Source organism: Hyperolius riggenbachi, chromosome 5 (assembly GCF_040937935.1).
Source record: "Hyperolius riggenbachi isolate aHypRig1 chromosome 5, aHypRig1.pri, whole genome shotgun sequence".
NCBI lineage: Eukaryota > Metazoa > Chordata > Amphibia > Anura > Hyperoliidae > Hyperolius > Hyperolius riggenbachi.
The window spans coordinates 422,793,603-422,812,840 of NC_090650.1; the positions used below are offsets into that span (position 1 = coordinate 422,793,603).

The 19,238-nt window shown below is 44.5% G+C and overlaps 1 protein-coding gene across 2 annotated transcripts in view; it reads right to left on the reverse strand.

Moving 5' to 3' along the window:
• Positions 1 to 19,238, reverse strand: part of KCNQ3 (potassium voltage-gated channel subfamily Q member 3) — a 333,527-nt gene that overhangs the window by 203,353 nt on the left and 110,936 nt on the right. The window lies entirely within an intron of this gene.

The following is a 19,238-nucleotide window of genomic DNA, read 5'->3' on the forward strand; positions in this document are numbered from 1 at the left end:
AGCTTTTAAATAAAATGATAAATAAAATACAGAGAGAAAAATGGAGATACAAAAGAAAATAACTCGCTAACATGCCACTTAGTCATAAGAAGAATTATTTATCGTTATATAAGGCAGCTTACACGTTTTAGTCACACACAAAAAAAAAATCACTCTAAACTCCCCTTCCCCCAATCATTAGCCTTTAGGTCAATACTTTAATAAAATTCAGAGAATGTCACATTTACTTGAAGTCTGCATTGAGTAAAGGCTTGCTTTAAGCTCTCATTAACTATTACATATTTATACGTTTAAATATTTATAAAGCGACACTGACATATTACACAACACAGACAGTTAACTATCTCTGGTCTCAGAAAGAGGATGTGATTGCTTTCCCTGTGGTCAGGCTGTTGTCCTATAGACTATTATATTATTACACTATAAAAAATACCGTATATTCTGGCGTATAAGACGACCCCCCAACTTCTCCAGTTAAAATATAGAGTTTGTGATATACTCGCCCTAAAAGACTACCCCTCTTCTAACGCACACCAATTTTTTTTTAAAAACATCATATACTGGTGCTATGTATGAGCAGATACTGGTGCTGTACTGTATGTGGTACCCAGTATATAACAGTATATAGGCGATTGACAGTGACTGATTGGATTGGTCAACTGTCCCTCTCCCTAAGCGAATTGGTCAGCTCTCCATCTACCTGTTTATCAGAGCAGTATGGAAGAATAGATTGCGCTGTTCCCATAACCACGCCTCTTTCTCCCATCTGGCCCGCCCTTGTATCCTATGTACCTCTTTCTCTGCCTCTCAGATCTTACACATGTGCACCTGCGCCGCTTCACTACAGTCCTCAGCAGTGAGATCTGAGAGGCGGGAACAGGATAGGGCGTATCACCCGGCATCAATGACACCCGGCGTATAAGACGGCCCCTGACTGTTCAGAAGATTTTCAAGGGTTAAAAAGTAGTCTTATACGCCAGAATATACAGTATCTCTTTTGATCTTAGCATTTTTATCATTTACATTTTGTTTGCACAAATCACTGTTATGACTGTTCCAGGTGCCTAAATCCAATTCATGGGGTCCCCCAATCTTCCCCTTGCCTCCCCTTAGTGCCCTTCACAGCCTGGAGGCCCATCTCACAAGGGTCATAAAACAAGTGTGGCTATCCTGATCTTCACACCCATAACAAGCGTCGCCACAAATACAGCTGATCTGAAGTATAGTCCTCTGTATCGGAGGAAGGGGAGGTTAGTAGATGCGGCCTAGCACACCTCTGGGCCCCTGTGATCGCAGGTGCTGCTCGTCTATAGTTACACCCCTGAACTGTCCTCTCCTCTCGTAGCTGACCCTAGCCATACACATGTAGGCCTTCACCCAATGTTCCAAAACGATTCCTTTCTGAAGGAAATCACTGCACATCAGTTTTCAATAGATACCAGCAGAGAATCCAGGGCTGTGGAGTCGGAGTTGGAGTCGGAGTTGGAGTCGTGGTTTCATAAACTGAGGAGTCGGAGTCGAGAGTCGGATGATTTTTGTACCAAATCCTTAGTTCTGGTAAGTATTAGACTAAGGAGTCGGAGTCAGAGCCATTTTGGGTACCTGGAGTCAGAGTTGGAGTCGGTGGTTTAAAAAACTGAGGAGTCGGAGTCGGATGATTTTTGCACCGACTCCACAGGCCTGAGAGAATCGATTGACAATCAATCAAATCTCGTTGCACTGTTCAATGCTATCGATCTACAACCAGTCAACCTAGATTTTTTCCTCCTGTCCAATCAATACTTTTAATTGATTTTTGTTCAAAATCTAACAGAATTCGATTGATCGAACATGTAAAGGAATGGATACCTGTCCAATTCGATCAGAGTGATCAAATCCAATGGAATGGGAAAATCAATGTGTGTATGGGCACCTTAAAGAGACTCTGTAACATTAAAAAGATCCCCTGGGGGGTACTCACCTCGGGTGGGGGAAGCCTCCGGATCCTAATGAGGCTTCCCACGCCGTCCTCTGTCCCACGGGGGTCTCGCCGCAGCCCTCCGAACAGCCGGCGACTGTGCCGACTGTCAGTTCAATATTTACCTTTGCTGGCTCCAGCGGGGGCGCTGTGGCGACTTTCTGCACGGAAATAGACGGAAATACCCGATCTCCGTCGGGTCCGCTCTACTGCGCAGGCGCCGGAAACTTGCACCTGCGCAGTAGAGCAGACCCGACGGTGATCGGGTATTTCCGCCTACTTCGGCGCCGAGAGGCATCAGAGCGCCTGCGCAGGAGCCAGGAAGGTAAATATTGCGTCACGGCTGTACGGAGGGCTACAGCGAGACCCCCGAGGGACGCAGGACGGCGTGGGAAGCCTCATTAGGATCCTGAGGCTTCCCCCACCCGAGGTGAGTACCCCCCAGGGGCCGTTTTGTCGTTACAGTTCCTCTTTAAAGAGGAACTCCAGTGAAAATAATGTAATAAAAAAAGTGCTTCATTTTTACAATAATTATGTATAAATGATTTAGTCAGTGTTTGCTCATTGTAAAATCTTTCCTCTCCCCGATTTACATTCTGACATTTATTACATGGTGACATTTTTACTGTGGGCAGGTGATGTAGCTGCTGCTAGCTGTTTTGGCTGTTAGAGACAGCTGTAAACAGCTAATTCCTGTCTGTGAACCTTGTTACATTGTAACAAACTGCCAAAAGTAGGTTAGCACTAGATTTCTCAATCAGATCGCGCGCAAAGTTTTGCGTGCAAAGTCCCATAGGCTTTAATGAGCACTTCGCGCAGAGCGCCCTACTCTGTGCAGTGCACGCGTAAAGTTTTACGTGCATAAAGTTTTGCGCGCATAAAGTTTTGCGCGCGAAAAGCTCGTTTAGACGTGCTAAGGGGGTTTTCACAGGCGTGCTAACAGTTAGCACTGCTTTGTGATTGTGAATCAAGCCCTATATGTTTCAAGAGTAACTGTTAGCCCCAAAATTGAAATTTAAATGTCTATTGCAATGTTTTATTTACTGTTTAAGTGAGCCAAAAAGGCAATGCAGAAGTTAAAAATCAATTTAATTTTTTTACTATGTAGCCTTTTCCCCAAGCTCCGGACGCAAAGCCGCATATCAGATACTACTGAGCATGCAGAGCATGCCTATGTCTGCCCGACCCCCCTCTCCCCCCCAGGACCAGGTGCCGATATATTCTCACCCCAAACAGCTGACCGCTCTGACACGGAGAGAGAGCGGGAGCACTTCCAGCGCCGCCACCGCAGAGCAGCCGCCGCCGTGCCCATACAATGGCATGGCCACGCCCATTTTCGCCGCGGCGCTGCCCCCTCCCAAGTCTTCGTCGCTGCGCGCTCCTCAGTCCTCCCCACTTTTCGCCGCGGCGCTCTACGCACGCCGCCCCCCCCCCTCTCTGTCCCAGGTTGGACCCACAAAAATCTGGTCACTCTATTGACAGTGACTGATTGGATTGGTCAACTGTCCCTCTCCCTAAGCGAATTGGTCAGCTCTCCTTATCTACCTGCTTATCAGAGCGGTATGGAAGAATAGATTGCGCTGTTCCCATCACCACGCCTCTTTCTCCCATCTGGCCCGCCCTTGTATCCTATGTACCTCTTTCTCTGCCTCTCAGATCTCACACATGTGCGCCTGCACCGCTTCACTACAGTCCTCAGCAGCGAGATCTGAGAGGCGGGAACAGGATAGGGCGTATCACCCGGCATCAATGACACCCGGCGTATAAGACGGCCCCTGACTGTTCAGAAGATTTTCAAGGGTTAAAAAGTAGTCTTATACGCCAGAATATACAGTATCTCTTTTGATCTTAGCATTTTTATCATTTACATTTTGTTTGCACAAATCACTGTTATGACTGTCCCAGGTGCCTAAATCCAATTCATGGGGTCCACCAATCTTCACACCCCTCCCCTTGCCTCCCCTTAGTGCCCTTCATAGCCTGGGGGCCCATCTCACAAGGGTCATAAAACAAGTATGGCCATCATGATCTTCACACCCATAACAAGTGTAGCCACAAATACAACTGATCTGAAGTATAGTCCTCTGTATCGGAGGAAGGGGAGGTTAGTAGATGCGGCCTAGCACAGCTCTGGGCCCCCCTGTGATCGCAGGTGCTGCTCGTCTATAGTTACACCCCTGAACTGTCCTCTCCTCTCGTAGCTGACCCTAGCCATACACATGTAGGCCTTCACCCAATGTTCCAAAACGATTCCTTTCTGAAGGAAATCACTGCACTTCAGTTTTCAATAGATACCAGCAGAGAATCCAGGGCTGTGGAGTCGGAGTTGGAGTCAGAGTTGGAGTCGTGGTTTCATAAACTGAGGAGTCGGAGTCGAGAGTCGGATGATTTTTGTACCAAATCCTTAGTTCTGGTAAGTATTAGACTAAGGAGTCGGAGTCAGAGCCATTTTGGGTACCTGGAGTCAGAGTTGGAGTCGGTGGTTTAAAAAACTGAGGAGTCGGAGTCGGATGATTTTTGCACCGACTCCACAGGCCTGAGAGAATCGATTGACAATCAATCAAATCTCGTTGCACTGTTCAATGCTATCGATCTACAACCAGTCAACCTAGATTTTTTCCTCCTGTCCAATCAATACTTTTAATTGATTTTTGTTCAAAATCTAACAGAATTCGATTGATCGAACATGTAAAGGAATGGATACCTCTCCAATTCGATCAGAGTCATCAAATCCAATGGAATGGGAAAATCAATGTGTGTATGGGCACCTTAAAGAGGAACTCCAGTGAAAATAATGTAATAAAATAAGTGCTTCATTTTTACAATAATTATGTATAAATGATTTAGTCAGTGTTTGCTCATTGTAAAATCTTTCCTCTCCCCGATTTACATTCTGACATTTATTACATGGTGACATTTTTACTGTGGACAGGTGATGTAGCTGCTGCTAGCTGTTTTGGCTGTTAGAGACAGCTGTAAACAGCTAATTCCTGTCTGTGAACCTTGTTACATTGTAACAAACTGCCAAAAGTACCGCGGTACTCAGAGCTTCTTGTGGGAGGGGTTTCAGCACAAAATCAGTCATACAGCGCCCCCTGATGGTCTGTTTGTGAAAAGCAATATATTTCTCATTTAAAAGGGGGTATCATCTACTGATTGGGATAAAGTTCAATTCTTGGTTGGAGTTTCTCTTTAAAGGGGTTCTCTTGCACCTTAAAAAAAAAAAAACAACAACCTGCCACTTACCTGGGTCTTCTATCGGCCCCCTGCAGCTGAAATGTCCCACGCCTTCCTCCTCCGATGCTCTGTTCCCCGCGCCAGCACCGGTGTAATTATTTGTCAGACGTGCTCGCTAACGTGTGTGTCATCGGTAGCTTAGTGCGCAGGCGCAGTACAGGAAAACTTCGCACTTCGCCTGTGCAGTAAGCTCCCGAGCACGCGCGGCCGCAGTTCTATTCATCTAGTTAGATGAATAATTACACCGATGCTGGGAACAGAGCATTGGAGGACGACGGCGTGGGACATTTCAGCTGCAGGGGGCCGATAGAAGACTCAGGTAAGTGGCAGTTGTTTTTTAAAAAGTGCAAGAGAACCTCTTTAAGAGTTGATTATTAACACATGGGTGCTTTTGGAGAGTGTTTCAGTACTTTACAGATCATTCACTAGCGATCAGCATGCATGCAGTATTTTGGCGGTGATTGCCGTACAATTCTCATTGTTGAACGGGAATAAAACAGCGGACTCGTCGGGGGAAAAAAAAAATAAATAAATAAATAAATAAAAAAAAAATCGCAGAAATTTTGCACAGCAAAATCTCAATTGCAAAATTCGCAAAACATTTATTTGTGGACTCCCCTATGCTTATTGAGCATCAAGCTGGCCCCATACTCACCTGTAAGCTGCTCCTGTCAGTGACCTGTACAGGTGTTAATTAATAGTCTTGCAGCGACAGCCCGCTACCTGCACTCGGCTATGCGCTTTGCTGGTGATTGATGACCAAGTCTTATTGGTCCTGATTCATTCATCTTTACTGTGAGCTAACAGCGCATGTAAACATTAGCAAATCACTCGAGTGATGTAACATATACACTACAGCTATTATGTGCGTTATTGGTGTATGTAGCGCATAGAATAGATGTGCATAACATGGTTACTCTATATGTTTAAAGGACAGACGAGGTGAGTAAAAAAAAAAAAAAAAATGACTTACCTGGGGCTCCTCCAGTCCCTACAAGTCACATGTGTCCCTCGTCGCAGCTCTGGTCCTCTCCTAACTCCCGCTGGCAACCTCTGAAGATTGCCGCCCCCTGCATGGGTCAGCGTCTTCAGGGCATGTGCGGGCTAGCACCGGCGCCACGCCCACCTGTTCCCACGGCACCAACAGCATACTGCATCTGCCTGAGAGAGTCGTCATCCGGGGGTCAGCGATCTTCAGAGGCTGCCAGCGGGAGTGGAGAGAAGACTAGAGCTGCGGCGAGGGACACACATGAATTTTAGGGGCTGGTAGAAGCGCCAGGTAAGCAAAAATCGTTTGTTTTTTTACTCACCTCGTGAGTCCTTTGAGGCACATTTGCACACTTTACGTGATGCAGGGGGAAAAAATAAAGATACAGCAAAGTCCCTGTTATCCAGAACTCAGGCAACCCGAAGGCTCAACTAACCGGCATGCCCGAGGGATAACGGGGAGAGTGCTTTGGGGGGTTTGCAGGGCATAGAATACTCACTGAGCCTCCAGAGCTGTTTTCCAACCTTCCTGCAGCTCATAGCGGGTTTCCGGCGTCCATGCACGGCTCCGGTGTGTCAAGCGACACACCCCAGAAGCCATACACTGAAGATGCCGGAAAGCTGCTTGGAGCTACAGGAAGGTTAGAGGGTGGCGCTGGAGGCTCGGTCGGTGAGTATTTTATACTGCATGCAGTGTTGCTCTCCACGGCCTCGTGATCATGGGTAACCTGTAATCACAAGCTGTTTTTCCTGATCACGTGGTCAGATTCCAAATTCGTGATCGCCTCTCAAACATAGATTCAGTTCCAAATGCACTCGAGATTGTGGTCCAAATCCGGCTCGTGATCACGGATTTAGCGGTGATCACTACAATGATCATAACCTGAAAACCGGACGACTTTAGCAGTTAATAGCAAAGCCCCCTTACATGATATAAACACCGAATTTGCAGGTTATGTTAAGTAAGACAGTGGGAACACACATTTTCAAATAGACCTTATAGTTTTTGAGAAATTCGATGTTAAAATTTCAAAGGAAAATAGTTTACATTTAAATGCGGTAAATGACAGTTAATATATTTACCACATTTACATGTATACTTTTTTCCTTTGAAACTTTAAAATAGATTTTCTCAAAAACTACAGTATAAGGTCTTTTTGAAAAAAAAGAAAAAAACATTTCCCCCATTGTACCCACTGTTGGGTTTTAAGAATGCTATTAGGACACAGAAGCTGGTTGTGCATACTATCACTAGCCTTTGTTACTATACCATGCCCCCCCTCCCCCGCGCTCTTCTGTCTCCCCCCAAAAAACGCTGTGCTAGCGACATGCAGCTTGTCGCTAGCAGGCTGTTTACATCCAGGCTGTCATTTACCGCTGCTCCCCCGCCTCCTCTATAGCGCCACTCCCCGCCTGTGTCCCCTCCCTCCAATCAGCTTACAGAGACGAGGAAGGAAGGGACGCAAGCGGGGAGTGGCGGAGAGTGCATTCTGGATGCAAACAGCGTGCTAGCGACACGCTGCATGTCACTAGCACGGCGGGGGGGGGGGGGGACAGCAGAGCGTAGGGGGGCCTGGTATAGTAACAGAGGCTGGTGATAGAATGCACATTCAGCCTCAGTGTCCTAATAGCATTCTTAAAACCCATATCGAGTTCTCTTTAACATATCCTGCAAATTTGGTGTTCCTAGCCTGTAAAGAGGGCTTTGCTATTAACCGCTAAAAGTCGGTGGGTTTTGGCGGCTTTTTAATCACGAATACTTTTTTCATTTGAAACTTTAAAATCGATTTTCTCAAAAACTATAAGGTCGTTTTGAAAAAAAAAATGTTTTTAAGTTGTAGCCACTGATCACCTTTATAATCCATGCAATTTTGGTGATTGTAGCAATCCATGATCACGGATTCTACGTGTAATCATGGCTAAAATACAAGTCGAATTCGTAGCTCCGATTCTACTTTCATGAAGTATGAGGGCCAATGTATTTTGAAAACTATGAACAGACTGTGTAGGTTAACTCTCATACTGTATGGAGGTGGAAAAATTGACCATTGGCCAATCATTAGCCAATCAAAATTGGATTTGTGTACACACCCTCTCTAACAAACATTTTCACCTCACAGGTTTGCTTTATGCGTGTAGTCTATAGAAGTTTAAAGCGTTTAGTGCAAAAAAGGCCTAAGGCAAACTCTAAAATTGTATTTGCATTATTTTATGTTCATGTATACAACAAAATATATGAACAACAATATGCCAAACGTACATTTGCTTTCCCAAAACAGAAGGTAACCGCAGTTAGTCAGCTTATCGCAATCAAGAAGGCCCCCATGATGCATCACTGCTGCTCCCTGAGTGAATATGCAAATGTTTCAAAGCCCAATCCAAAATTTCAATGAACAAACCAAACCAGGACAGGAACAGATTTAGCAAGCAGGTGCAAAGTCAACAAGAATTTAGGTCAGCAGCAGAAATCAGTAAGGTAAACTCAACAGGCTGGTTTGTAGGAACTGTATGGTGACCGGCAAAGTTTTCTGAAGAGGAATGGTAGCCTCCATATCAAGGTTAGGTTCCAGGATTTTTTTTATATTGAGGGTGCTATGTAGGTGCTGGATCCAGTGATGGTGTAGCTGTCGACTGGCTCCATGCACTGTAAAGTGAGCGTGGTAATGATAGGTCATGGACAGGGCCAAATGTACATGAACATAGCAGCTGTGTAATTTACAGACAGTGGACGTCAACAGCACTATGTAGCCAGATGTAGCCACCCTGCTCCAGTGTACGTAGTCAGATGTCCCATAAGTATAAGCCCTTTCCCTAGGATTGGTGGCCAGAGGTGCCCCCAGTATAGGTATTGAGCTATAGGTGCCCCAGTATAGGTACTCAGGTATAGGTGCCTCCAGTATAGGTAGCCAAGTATAGGTGCCTCCAGTATAGGTAGCCAAGTATAGATGCCCCGAGTATAGGGCACCCTAGGGGGCGCTGTTACTATGAGATGGAACACAAGGGACCATAAAGTAAGTACATGCGGTGCATGGATCCCGGCAATGTAAGTATTGTAACCCTTTCTTGATCTTCATGCGCGGGCCTCTGCCGCCCACCCTGATGCTAGCACCCTGATAGCATTGGCAACCCTGCCTGCCACAGTGGTGAGCCATGGTGCCGGTGCTTTCAGGGGGCTAATGAAAATGTTGGGGGTGCTACAGCACCGGAAAGCTGCCCCCTGGGACACCCCCACTCTCCGTATCCCTCTCACTCCAAGTTTCCTTTACAGAGAACCTGTCACCAAAGAAGACTCTGTGGTCATACAGGTTATTGATTAGACAAACTCTACCTTGATACATTAGTGCAGACAGTATTTTGTGGTTGGGCGTTTGAAGGACAATTTGACATGCTTCATGAAATACGAGCATAAGTGATCAATTAGGCTGACCACGCATGTCCATTCCTAGGATGGGGGGAGAAGAAGTCTTTCATCTTTCCATTTGGGAAAATCTTTATTCTCTATTAGAGGAAGAGTCAGCTCCAGATACTAAGGGACAGTTGTACAGTTAATAAAACAAACATAGGGCCAGTGCACGCCAAAAACCGCTAGCGGAACCTGCAAATGCTAACGGTTTTTGAAGCTGTTTTTTAGAGCAATTCTAGGCATGTTTAGAGAGATTTTCTACACATGCCTAGTGTTTTTTGGAGTGTTTTTGTGTAGCAGATTTTATATTTTGTTACAGTAAAGCTGTAACTGAACAGCTTCTGTAACAAAAACGCTTGGAAAACCACTCTGATCTGGCGCTTTTTAGAGTGGGTTTTCCACTTTCCTATACTTAAAGAGAACCAGAGACGAAGCATCCTCATGTATTTTACCATATAAATCAGTAGGAACATTAGAGAAAACACTTACCCTGCTCTCTGTTTCATTATTTACTCTTCAGATTGCTTCTTATCAGCTCAGATATAATCCCTGACTGAGCATTCAGTCTGGCTTTGCTATAATGACTCAGCTATAATGATTCCTGAGCAGAGCCACAAGAGTGCAAGCTTGGGCTTGAAAAGACAGCACAGAAGACAGACTCAGCTATAAAGATTCCTGAACAAAGCCAGACTGAATGCTCAGTCGGGGATTTTATCAGGGCTGCTAAGAAGCAATCTGAACAGTAAATAATAAAATAGAGAGCAGGGTAGATGTTTTCTCTAAGGCTCGATTCACATTAGGCTGTTTTCAGCCTACGTTCTGCTCCGATGAGCGGAACGCAGCGGCCGCAGCAATGCTTTCCCTATGTAAAAGTTCACATTGCTACGTTCAGCTCCGTTCCGTTCCCTGCGTTCCGCTCATCGGTAGGGATGCTCGGTAAATTTTGCGGAATTATTAATTCCGTGATTCTGGCCAAAATTAAGCTAATTCCAATTCCGGTAGTCGGAACGGAATTGCTATACCACCACCTCCTCCTCCTCCTCCCAGTTTTTCAAAACAGCTTATATACCATAGCTGTGATTTGAACCCAGGCCTCAGTGTGTAGTAGGTATCTGTCTTACCCCCCTAGACCATCAACCACACTACATGCTAAAGCTGGTCTAGCATGTAGTACCATACTACCATTATGATCAATTCAATAGAAAAAAGTAGCATGATTAAGGATTTGTACTTTTTGAAAAGGCAGCTTATATACCATAGCTGGGATTTGAACCCAGGCCTCAGTGTGTAGTAGGTATCCGTCTTACCCACTAGACCATCAACCACACTACATGCTAAAGCTGGCCTAGCATGTATCAGACGGTAGGAGAGAGGTCACACCTACAACAGGAGTGCAATAAAAATGTATTTCCAATAAAAACTTCAATAAAAAGATTCTAATACAGTACTGTATTTCAGCCAGGTCACAAAAATCTTCAAAGTCTGTGACTGGAGGCAACTTTTGGTGAACCCTTTCCCTTTTGAGAGAAGTCTATTTTGTTGTGTTCTCATTGTAGTGGCTAAAACACTGGTTAAAAAGTGACTGGCCTTCAAAAAATGGAGGAGGAGGAGGAGAAGGAGGAGGAGAGAATTTTTCGACGGAATTCCGCGGAACAGTTCCGAAATACCGCCGGAATTAAATGGAAGCGGAATTTCGGATCGGCGGTATGCGGAATTACCGCGGAACGGGAAATTGCAATTCCGAGCACCCCTAGTCATTGGAGCGGACGTTCCCGACATGTCGGGACCTTGCGGAACGCAAGCGTATGGTATGGGCGGATGATTCCTAATGTGAACCCGGCCTAATGTTCCCACTGATATATATGGTAAAATACATGAGTGTGCTTGGTCTCTGGTTCTCTGTAACATTGAGGCAGAAATGCCTCAAGAATCTCAAAAGTGCTATATGACCCGACTTTGGGGGAAAACAAGCCGCTCTGGTGTGCACCAGCCCATTGACTAACACTAGCCAAGCGGTTTTCTACCCCCAAGCGTTTAAAGAAAACTCTCAGAACCGCTCTTGGTGCGCGCCAGCCCTAATTAGGCAACAAGCACCATATTCTGGCATGTAGCATGTGCAGTTTACGGTCATGAAATGAGACATTAATAAAGAGGAGATCGGAAGCACTGATTTTCCTACAAGAATGGGAAAAGGAAGTACGCTTCATGCTCTATACCTTGACCTCTTGTTGGCTATCAAAGAAAATGATGATCTGAAATCACCAATATCAAGATGTACACCAACACTCTGAAGGTCAGCATGGGATCCCAGTTGAAGATCTCATGTATGTCCTCTGTGAATAAGCCCTGGCTTACGTAAAAATAACACTATAACCTCCCTGGAGCTAATGCAGAGTATAGCATGCAGCGGGCGTTTTTACTCACCTCGTGGGGGATCCAGACGTCGGTAGCCACTCTCCTTCCTGTCCTTGGAGGCTCTGAATAACTTTAACGCTTTATGGTATAATCTGTATAAATCACTAAGGCAAACACAAACTATAATCGTTAGCTATCAGCCTGAGAACAGCAGCCGGCAATGAAAGATTTGGATGTGTGAAAAAGTCAGCCGGCCAGTCAGTTTGTTATGTATAGGTCTACCAGGACAGAGTCATTATTAAAGGACCATTTCCCGCGAAAAATTGTAAAATTGTTAAAATACTTAAAAACCTAAATAAAAAGTACATTTCTCCTAGAGTAAAATATGCAATAAATTACTTTTCTCCTATGTTGCTGTTATTTACAGTAGGTAGTAGAAATCTGACAAAACCTGACTGGTTTTGGACTAGTCTATCTCCTCATGGGGCATGGGGGGGACTCTCATGTTTTTTTTAATTTTCAAAAGTACTTTGTAAATGTTAATTTTTTTTTAGCAAGGTGCGGTAGTCTACGCAATCTCATGACATGGGTACATGTGCACGATCATGCGAGCAACTTTTATCAGCGTGCGCCAAAAAACAACCGTCATGGCGGATTGGTTCTTTAAGATCCCCAGCGCAAAAGGAACTCCAAGAGAAGAGACCCAGCACCGTCTTCAAGTTGTATTATAAGCTCTTTTATTTAAAGCATCAAAAAGACAAAAAGGGCAAGTCTGTGCGACGTTTCGAGAGGAGACTCCTCTCTTTCTCAAGCTGACAAGCCCTCTGAATACATGAAACACAATCAGCCTTAAAGAGACACTGAAGCGAAAAAAAAATTATGATATTATGATTTGTATGTGTAGTACAGCTAAGAAATAAAACATTAAGATCAGATACATCAGTCTAATTGTTTCCAGTACAGGAAGAGTTAAGAAACTCCAGTTGTTATCTCTATGGAAAAAAGCCATTAAGCTCTATGACTTTCAAAGTCGTGGAGAGGGCTGTTATCTGACTTTTATTATCTCAACTGTTTACTTTTTCTCTGCCAGAGGAGAGGTCATTAGTTCACAGACTGCTCTGAAAGAATCATTTTGAATGCTGAGTGTTGTGTAATCTGCACACATTAGAGAATGATGCAATGTTAGAAAAAACACTATATACCTGAAAATAAAAATTTGAGAATATTTTCTTTGCTGCTAATCTTCTAGTAATTATTCATAGTACACAACCAATTCATTATATCATATATTTTTTTTCGCTTCAGTGTCTCTTTAAATAGTCCTTGCTCCACTAGGGAGCCAATCAAAATGGTCCGGACGCCCTGTCATCAACCAATTAGGTTAAGTTCCTGCTTGTAGACCCTCCCATCTGGTGGAGGACCTGATGGGGAACTACATCTATTTATACACTCCAATCATTTTAAAATGGCCGCTGGAGGGCCGACCAATGAGGGTAGAGCATGTTCTGAATGGAAAAAACGTCATTCAACCGTCATGCGGAAATCCGCATTGAAAATCCGCATGTGGTTATATTCAATGCGTATGCGTAAAACCGTACGCGTAAAAACCATATTCCAATACAATCACCACGCGGAAATCCGCATTGGATATCCGCATATGGTTAAAGTCAATGCATATGCGTACAAATGTACGCGTAAACACCCGGAAGCAAAAATCGTCCAAGCCATAGACGTTTCAATCCAATCGCCTATACCGGTTACGCATAAAACCGCTCTTTACAGATTGAAAAGTGTACATGCTCCTAACCCTAATAGGAATGAGTGTCAACAATATATAATAAGAGAAATCTGAAAAAAATAAAAAGGAAAAAATGACAAAACTCACGCTAGGTGTCTGGCGGCCACCCACAGCGGCGGCCAGACTCCGAACGTCACAACAAAAATAATCACATCTCACCCTCCCAGACTGGCGTCCGCCTTAGTAGCGGCGGCCAGTCTTGGCCGGGAGAACAAAAATACCAATTCTGTCCCGACTGGCATCCATCCCTGGTGGCCAGTCAGGAAAGAAACAGGCAAAAAATAAAAATATTTTGAAGGCCAACCCGGACCGGCGGCCACATACCAGCGGCGGCCAGTCCAGGAGAGCCAACAAATCAACATAGTCAATAGATAAAAAAATTTTCAAACAAATAATAATACATTTTGCTATAAACTCGCCTCCCCCCCCGACCGGCGGCCACCAATTGTGGCCGCCGGTCGGGAAGCATCGGGGAGAAAAAGAAGAAATAGAACCAACCCAAAAAGAAGACTCCAGGCGTCCAGACCAAAACACAATCAACAAGACTATCTATAAACACATGGACCCAACTCGCACTCCCAAGAACAGGAAGCTCTTAAATGTCTTAAGGCCAATAAGGCCCTAACAATTAAGCCCGCCGATAAGGGGGGGATCAGTTGTCGTAATGGATACTATTAATTATCGTGCAGAGATTTTACGCCAGTTGGGGGATAGAAGTGTCTATAGAATTTTAGATCGAGACCCAATTTGGGATCTGAGAAAGTTGATTGATCGTTTGTTAAAGAATGCTCTGGACAAAAACATCATAGATAGGGATCTAGCTACTTTTCTGGTTCAGGACAATCCTGTAACTCCTGTTATGTATGTCCTTGCAAAAATACACAAACGATTGGTCGATCCACCGGGTCGGCCAATCGTTGCAGGTGTAAATTCATTATTTTGTCCAATTGCTAAATATTTAGATTGCATTCTTAGACCTATGGTAGTAGCTTTACCGTCTTACCTTAGGGACACTCAAGTGTTCCTGGAGGTGATTGATAAATTTGAAAATTTAGATGATGATGACTTATTGGTTACAACTGATGTAGAGTCACTCTACACCTCCATCCCTCATGATGGAGGTGTGGAGGCGGTATCTCACTATTTGCAAACCTGTTCAGATGTTTTTGATGATCAGAGACGTTTTCTTATCGATCTGTTGGAGGTGATTTTGAGGAGGAATTATTTCTTATTTGAGGACACGTTTTATGAACAATGTAGAGGTACAGCTATGGGGTCAAACGTGGCCCCGACTTATGCTAATTTATACATGGGTCTTTATGAAGATTCATTTGTGTACACGAATCAATTGTTTCACCGCCACTCCAAGGGGTGGTGGAGATACATTGATGATGTTTTTTTTTTATTTGAGCGGGGCCACGTTCGATCCTCGAATGCTTTATTAAAGATCTACATGCATGCTGTCCATACATTTCCCTTACGTACACTTGTAGTACTCATTCTGTATCCCACTTGGTCACGAAAATTGACCACCGATTTATTTAGGAAATCTACTGACAGAAATGCGTTACTCCATTATAGAAGTTTCCATCCTTCCCATATTGCTAATAATATTCCAAAAAATCAATTTGAACGGGTAAATAGAATAGTGTCTGATGCTACATTGAGAGATACACGTCTGAAAGAAATGGCCAATAGATTTATTCAAAGAGATTATCCTCTAGATTCGTGTAATCCCTTTAGCCGATCCTCCTCAATTAAAAGACCACGCTCCAGACAGATCGATCGGATTCCTCTTGTCACTACCTTCTCAACCAATTCCAAACAGATTGAGAAAATTGTTAGGAAACATTGGCCTTTATTAAAACAAGGCTTTCCACAGGTTAGGGAATTTCAGGAATATCCACTTATGTCATATAGACGGGCTCCTACAGTTGGTGACACTTTGGTGAGGGCAGATATTGGCTCTCGGACTGCTAATTTAACTACTACAAGAAAAGGGACTTTTCCCTGTTTGTCGTGTCATATGTGTAATTCCATTGTTAAAGGAGATACTTTTACACACCCTACTACAGGGAAACATTTTTCAATTAATGGTTATTACACATGTGACTCTGCATATATTGTATATCTTATTCGTTGCCCTTGCGGATTGATTTATGTGGGGATGACCATGCATCTCTGCGCATAAGTCAGCTATCCGCTCGGGCACATCTGAACAAGTGGTTGCTAGCCATTTTTCTGCCTGTCGCCATAATGTTAGCCAGTTGAGGGTCCAGGTGATTGACTCTGTCCCCCCGCCACGCAGGGGGGGTGATAGGGTCAAACTATTATTGAGACGGGAGCTGTTTTGGATTAGGAAGCTGGATGCCCTTGGTCCAGGGGGTCTTAACTTGGAGTGCGAGTTGGGTCCATGTGTTTATAGATAGATGTCTTGTTGATTGTGTTTTGGTCTGGACGCCTGGAGTCTTCTTTTTGGGTTGGTTCTGTGTCTTCTTTCTCTCCCCGATGCTTCCCGACCGGCGGCCACAATTGGTGGCCGTCGGTCGGGGGGAGGGGAGTTTATAGCGAAATTTATTATTATTTGTTTGAAACAAATTTTTTATCTATTGACTATGTTGATTTGTTGCCTCTCCTGGACTGGCCGCTGCTGGTATGTGGCCGCCGGTCCGGGTTGGCCTTCAAAATATTTTTTTTTTTTGCCTGTTTCTTTCCCGACTGGCCACCAGGGAGGGACGCCAGTCGGGACAGAATTGGTATTTTTGTTCTCGCCGGCCCAGACTGGCCGCCGCTATTAAGGCGGACGTCAGTCTGGGAGGGTGAGATGTGATTATTTTTGTTGTGACGTTCGGTGTCTGGCCGCCGCTGTGGGTGGCCGCCAGACACCTAGCGTGAGTTTTGTCATTTTTTCCTTTTTATTTTTTTCAGATTTCTCTTATAATATTTTGTTGACACTCATTCCTATTAGGGTTAGGAGCATGTACACTTTTCAATCTGTAAAGAGCAGTTTTATGCGTAACCGGTATAGGCGATTGGATTGAAACGTCTATGGCTTGGACGATTTTTGCTTCCGGGTGTTTACGCGTACATTTGTACGCATACGCATTGACTTTAACCATATGCGGATATCCAATGCGGATTTCCGCGTGGTGATTGTATTGGAATATGGTTTTTACGCATACGGTTTTACGCATACGCATTGAATATAACCACATGCGGATTTTCAATGCGGATTTCCGCATGACGGTTGAATGACGTTTTTTCCATTCAGAACATGCTCTACCCTCATTGGTTGGCCCTCCAGCGGCCATTTTAAAATGATTGGAGTGTATAAATAGATGTAGTTCCCCATCAGGTCCTCCACCAGATGGGAGGGCCTACAAGCAGGAACTTAACCTAATTGGTTGATGACAGGGCGTCCAGACCATTTTGATTGGCTCCCTAGTGGAGCAAGGACTATTTAAGGCTGATTGTGTTTCATGTATTCAGAGGGCTTGTCAGCTTGAGAAAGAGAGGAGTCTCCTCTCGAAACGTCGCACAGACTTGCCCTTTTTGCCTTTTTGATGCTTTAAATAAAAGAGCTTATAATACAACTTGAAGACGGTGCTGGGTCTCTTCTCTTGAAGTTCCTTTTGCGCTGGGGATCTTAAAGAACCAATCCGCCATGGCGGTTGTTTTTTGGCGCACGCTGATAAACGTTGCTCGCATGATCGTGCACATGTACCCATGTCATGAGATTGCATAGACTACCGCACCTTGCAAAAAAAATTAACATTTACAAAGTACTTTTGGAAAAAAAAAAAAAACGTGAGAGTCCCCCCCCCATGCCCCATGAGGAGATAGACTAGTCCAAAACCAGTCAGGTTTTGTCAGATTTCTACTACCTACTGTAAGTAACAGCAACATAGGAGAAAAGTAATTTATTGCATATTTTACTCTAGGAGAAATGTACTTTTTATTTAGGTTTTTAAGTATTTTAACAATTTTACAATTTTTCACGGAAATGGTCCTTTAATTAATGACTCTGTCCTGGTAGACCTATACATAACAAACTGACTGGCCGGCTGACTTTTTCACACATCCAAATCTTTCATTGCCGGCTGCTGTTCTCAGGCTGATAGCTAACGATTATAGTTTGTGTTTACCTTAGTGATTTATACAGATTATACCATAAAGTGTTAAAGCCCTGATATGAAGATATAAGGCTCTGGGAAAACATACATCTATATGTGAGAAATGGGCCGCTAATAAAGTAGGTTATACCAGGGCCGGGCCGAGGCATAGGCTGGAGAGGCTCCAGCCTCAGGGCGCAGTGTAGGAGGGGGCGCACAATTCATTCAGCTGTCATTCCTAATTGTGTATGAAGCAGAAAGAAATAAGAAAAGGGGATACATAGCAGTGACTGCAAGGCAGATAACTAGATATTAAGGTGTTGGGGAGGTTGTGGGCCCTGTGGCCCTCTTAGTCTAATAGCAATCAGTGTGTGACAGCTGGGGTGGGAGGGATGGAGGGGCGCACTTTGGTGTCTCAGCCTTGGGTGCTGGAGGACCTTGTCCCTGCTCTGGGTTATACCACCTGAATGCATTTCTCCTGTAGACGTGGGCTTGTCCTGATTCTACGGGTCTGAGAAGGAGAGTGCAGGAGGAATAAGAACTTGTTGGCACGACAACAATAACACATATGAGTAACTAGGACCATCTTTCCCTGACCATAAAAGACATTTAGGTGAAATACAGGATCAGCAAAACTGACTCTGGACTATAAACTACACCCCTCTAGCCAATCACTGTTCCTTAAGTAAATCTCTCCCACGGCGCCGTCCTCCACTGCCTGCAGCCTCCGCAACTGGCCCCAGTAAGTCGTCCAGTCCAGGGCATACTGCGCAGTCTGGCTGTGTTCGCCATACTATTAGTTGGTAATTTTAAGCCAATCAGAAGACTTGGAATTAATAAGCCAATCAGAGAATGAGGATTTGTAGTGTGGTAAGCTGTAGGTGGAATTGGAATACTGCTAAATACCATCAGAATACAGCGGTAGCAGAAAACTGCATTGGCGGAATGCGGAAATCAGCAATTCCGACCATCCCTGATCACAACCTGTGAGGATCATGGAACTGTGGTGCAACCTATTCAAGCCTTATTATAACCAGAAGGGAGCCGCCTTTCCATCATCGGGCGCCTGTTGGCACGGGACTACAGTGCTTTATGGTGCATCCAGGCCTTGGGCACATGGTTCATATTCTTTGGGGGGGGGGGGGGGGGGGTTTGCCTCACCCTCTAACTTCGCTCACCACCGTAGTGGGTAAAATGAATTGCAACAAAACATGAGGAAAGGTTCAATAGTAATATTTATTGAGCTACAATCCTGTTATAATAATCATCTAGGCTTGCAGAATTATAGTTACATTATATTTGAGTATTTAGTGAGCATCAATATCATTTCTTACGGAGTATTGCAGCATCACCCAGAGAAGATCGGCGGACCTCAGCGACCTTGGAGTG